Here is a 5,532-nt window from a genome sequence, read left to right as displayed (position 1 = left end):
GCGCCAGTGTATGTATTCATAACATTGAAGGTTTTCGCTGATGTATTCCAAGATTTTTTTCTTCATTCATTTGTTGTGTAGTATGGTCATATGTACAAAATAACTTAACAACTGTGATATATAAAGGGAGTGAGGCTTTGTGAAGTGATGTACAGTCCTATGATTTCTTTCCGATAAACGTACTGTGATTACTTGGTATCGAATTAGTTGATGGGATTTTAAAAGGGAAAACTGTAGTTCCAAGGCTAGATTAAAGATTCAAGATTAAATGAACTTTATTGAACAGAACTCGTACTGGCCGCATTTTCTTTATTAAAGCAAGATTGAAAAAAAAACAAGCGATAAGCATAATGTCGGCAGTTTAACGCTGGCAGTCTAGGCTTTAAAAAAAAAAGCTGGGAATATCGAGTTGTGAGCAGATTCCCAGGATTCCGAGTAAAGAAATCGGGGAATTAACTGCTCTTAGATCCTCTTTAGACGAAAATATTCAACACTTTCTACCTACAAAATCATCGTGTGAAGTCAATCAGTGCTAGAATGGTTTCACACTTGAGTTGAACATGAACTTTGACCAACGTCAGCTTTCTCAGTTTAAAAAAATAGTAATCTGGAGAAGTTTTGCCGTCTTTTCATCCCGTACGTTCAACATCAGATTTGCTGCTACTGTATAGTTGAATCGAAAGTCACCTGAAGCTCGGTGCAGTTGCGTAAGCGGATGCGTTCGAAGAGGGACCCTTGCTAGCTCCACTCATTTCTGCAATCCAAATGAAGTTGGCGAACGTCTCACCTCGACTGTACCCTCCATCGCGCTACTTCGAACGCCTTCGCTTACATAATAGTAACAAATACGCTCATCCATCGTGCTGATCCGTATTTAATATTTGTGAGAATAGAACATCAAATTTCCGCTTAAAAGTTGCCTTCAAGGTCGCCGCCGAAGAACATTTCATAGAAGTTAACGTCTTGTTTCCAATCGACTTCTATGAGCTACATTTGAAGGAAATAATATTAAATAGTAATGGTCTCATTAAGAGCAAAAAATCTTTAAAAACAAGAAATCATTTAAGAAAAAAACTGTTGCAAATTGTGCGGAACACCGGTGACCTACGTTGTCGCACGCGATGAAAAAAATAGCGCGGTTCACTGGTGAGCTGCGCTGTCCTCAAGTGGGTAAGACAGTTGCAAGCAATTTTCGTCTTGCAGACATTGTTTGCCCAGCCAGTTTTTTTTCTCAAAGCTCTCATTCGAAATAACCAAGGCGCAAAAAATCGAAACCCTTTTCTGTTTTTGAATTCGGACAGTGTACATCAGTTTTAGCTACATGAGCGAGTTGAAATCTCGCCACACGACCCTTGTTTGTGTCAGTATATGTGATGTTACGTACGTGTTATATACTATACTATTATTACTGTATGTGTACAGTAACATACTGTATATGTACACATGTATTAGGAGTAATGAATGGTGGGCATAAAGTGTCGTATGGGAAAGTTGCTTGGTGGGGATGTACAGTGAAGTGATCCTATGCCTCTATGATGCAATTAGATCAGGGTAAGCGTAATTTGTGTTAGTAGTTCTGGTCTCTCGTATTACAGTAGGTACAAAACGACATGAAGCACAGTATAGTTGCGTAAACGGCAGCGCCCGAAGCGGTGCGGTGGAGCGTAGCGGTTAAGCTTAAGTGGGGACCCTTACCAGCACCGTTCACCGTGGTCCCACCTCGATTCTAACCGTTTTTTTATGTATGTGTAATTATGTATGTTTATGTACGCTGTGTATAATTCCAACGTGCTTGATGTCGTTTTGACCGTGCTATACCCTTAGCAAACCGTAAGAATAATGGATTACGCTATTTCACTACGGATTATTTAATACAGATGCTACATTTGAACACGTTTATAGCATTAAGGTTGAATATATATTGGAATGAACAGTTTCTTCTCGAGATTTCTTTCCTCGCTCGCCATCGAGGAGATTTTAATGCTGCTGCCACGTCTTCGATGTTTCTCAATGACGTCAACATAAAAGAAGCTATCGTCTTTTTGATGTTGACGTCATTGAGTGCATTCGCCGCGCTGATACTCGAAATTATTCAGTTTCACCGGTACTGGACGGAAATTACTGGACGATAAAAAGGCTATCCACCCCTGTAGAAAGTACAATCTACCCCTACTTACCGACTTATTTCATTGCAAAAATGATTAGTGTTATGTTATAGTTCTAGAAATTTCATGGTACTACAGGATTTTCGAATGGTTGAACTGTTAAACAATTCCAGTACTTTCAAAATCAAAAAGAAATCAGAACAAATGGTTCATAGCAAATAGATAAGCATACTTTAACAGAATCAATATATGTATACAATAAAATATGTAATAAGTAATAATGTTAAAAACAAGTATGACAAAGTATATAGTAAAAACTCACTCAGTTTTATGAAATTCAGTGAAATTGACAAAATTAGAAATGCATCCGCGCTGGGGTAGAAATAGAAAAAAGAAAAGATCTTTGAGAAAGAATTCGAAGTGATTCACGAGCATAATTTCTGTAGGTCCGTGAAATTGCGGGAACTAGAGACATGTGCCTTCTTTTAATGAATACGCTAAGTAATTGTTTTCATGAGATAGTTAAGGAATTGATTGGATTTGGAATGATCAAATGATTATTTCTGATCTTCTTGATATGCTTCTGCTAAAAGTATTTCGAAGTCGATTTTCTCGACTCGAGAGGGTTTTTTTTTTTCGATTTCCATTTAACTGTAATTTGTTCTCGGCCCCATTGGCAAGTGATAAATGATTCGAATTTTTTTTGGCTATCGGTATTTTCAGTGTATTTCCTCTTTCTCGGACAACATGTACACAATTAAGAGACAAACAGATCACGCTCTGAACAGGATATGGAGGTTCTATAGATAATTACACTGGAAAATGTGGGTATACTCCGCTGAAACTAGTCAAACTCATCGAAGATATAGTTGGTACCAAAAATGTTCAGCCGAGTGAGTGCGACGCGTTTATGGCAGCGTATCTCCTTTCTCTGTTTGACAAACACTGCTTCTTCGTTTGCCACAATTGATCGCGCATTTCGCTTAAATCCTTTCCTTTTTTTTTATTCACTGTAAAGCGAAGAAGGAAGTTGAAGAAATTAGGCTTATAGCATTTTTGATCTTTTGTGATCTTCAAAATCTAGCGAGTCTTTTCTATCGAATCAAAGTACGTAAGTCACTTATCCTTAATCCAGGAAAATTGGAAGATAAATAACCATAGGATAAGTGAAGATGCACCAACAAGCACGCAGTTTCCCTGGAAAGAGAAATAGAAAAGAGAAAAGCCGATGTATTTCTTTCTAGGTTTCTGTCCACAGCGTGGATATAAATTCCAAAGAAAAAAGTAAAATAAATAAAAAAAAAACACCTTTGAATTACAAATAGAGACAGCGGCTTTGTTTTGCTTTGTGAGATTACGCAAAGCCATATGAGTATTTGCGACTTTTGCGCGTCTCATGCTATAGTCGGGTCGAAACGACATGAAGGACGGACAGTTGCGTAAGCGGCTGCGCTCGAGCGGCGCAGTGGAGCGTAGCGGTCGCGTAAGGATCCTAGCTACCGCCACCCGTCTCTTCAATTCGCCACGTTCCCACCTCGATTTCAACCGCTACACTCCACCGCACCGCTTCGAGCCGGCAGCTGCTTACGCAACTGTCCGTGGTTCATGTCGTTTTGACCCGACTATACATTCTGATGACTTGAATTCTTCCTCAGGTTCCGGCAGAATTCAACAAGTGCTATCCAGCTGTCATTGCTAGTGTTTTGCTGTGTTTCTATTTATTTTGTTTTTTTTTTTCGAAAAAAGTGAAATTGCGATTGTTTTCCTATTAGTATTTTGTGGAGACAGAGACCCGAAAAGAATTGGAAGGCATAAAGAATCATTTCTGGTTGGAGGAAAGTTGATGTTTCATATAAGGTTTGTTTTATTTCATTCCACTGTGTTACAGCATTTTTTTCTTCGGAAATTTGTGTCCCTTAACCATATAGGCAACCATATTTAAAATAAAATGTTGAATGTTCCCGCTAGATGATTGTAATACGAATTGCTTAATACAATTGCTGTTTGGCATGTTTGAGATGTTTGTAATACGGATTATTTGCTGTTTATTTTTTTTTTATTTGGAAAAATCCGCTATTTGTTCAAATTTGAATGCTGAACATACTTCATGTGTTTAATTGCACGTAGCTTTGTAAAAACGAAATTTGAGGGAAGCGAAAGTTAAAGGAAGGCTAAAAGATTGTGGACCTATCAGAACACGGGTCTATGAGTGATTGGGCTCCATGTGATTAACTCTTTTCTTCCTCTTTACAAAGGAAAGTGTTAAGGTAGATGCGGCACGCGGCTTCTTTCCAATGGCAACAAAAAAAAAAAACACTGAGACACGTCCTACGAATCCAGCAATCATTCATTCATGGATTAGTAGTGATATTACCCGAGAAAGTAACCTCCATAACTTTACGGATGATGAACTGCATTTTTCGTTTAATCAACAAAGTGGATGTAAGGAATAGCATCGTCAAGCGTCATTGTGACACCTCTGTAGCTTCCGAATCCTCTGATTCCAGGCTTTGCTGGGTTCTGTTGTTGTTTCGTTTTCCGTTGTTATTCCTGAAAACTACGTCTGGGAGCCCGCTCACCCAGTAAAAAGAACTCAACATCGGAAATCATCGCCGATTTTAGTACCGTATACTTCGGCAGTGGCTTGTTTTTGGTCCCTGTACTGTGTAATAACTACTAATCGCTGTAATACATCATAATTTCGTACTGTAGAGATAAATGTTTCTTTTAATTACTGTATTTTTGTCATATGTGCATGCTACAGCCCTCAACACATTCGGTTTTGCACAAAAAATTCGACAGATCGTCGAACAGGGGCTCTTTTCTTAAATACTGTACTGGTCATATGTGCGTCCTGAAAGTCGCAATCCATCCATTTTTGTACATTCGAGAAATCGACAGATCGTCCAACATCGATTCGTGCAGGGAATTACGTTGATCGGAAAGATACATCAAGGGTAAAAACTTTTCCCCTGGGCGTATAAGATCGATTAATGAAAATTACCTAACGTTACGAAGATCTCAACTTTCGCCGGGAAAAAATGCAGAAAAACAAAGCGAAACTGATATGGTCCCGGGTGGAAAAAGAGACTTGATTTGATCGAGTGATGATTTAATCGAATTCATTCATGCATACTTCACAGGCGCGCACCCAATAGATCTGTCATCATGCAGAACTGGTGGTTACTGTAGGCGCCGTCCATACACCAATTTGATCACCAATGAGCAGCGACGAGGACACGTGCAGCACACGTGCCACAGATCGAGACGCACCCCAGCGCTCTAAATGTGTGCAGTTGTGCGTGATTTCAAGCGCGCGCTACGCGATGTGCACTTTTCGGTCCCGCCTCCGTCACTGGCTGCAGTCCGCCCCGCCCCCTATGGTTGTTGACGACTCGACTCTCTCGATGTGCTGCTAAACGCGACG

Source organism: Necator americanus, chromosome I (assembly GCF_031761385.1).
Source record: "Necator americanus strain Aroian chromosome I, whole genome shotgun sequence".
NCBI lineage: Eukaryota > Metazoa > Nematoda > Chromadorea > Rhabditida > Ancylostomatidae > Necator > Necator americanus.
The sequence above is the reverse complement of the archived record's forward strand: the minus strand, read 5'-3'. Positions refer to the sequence as shown.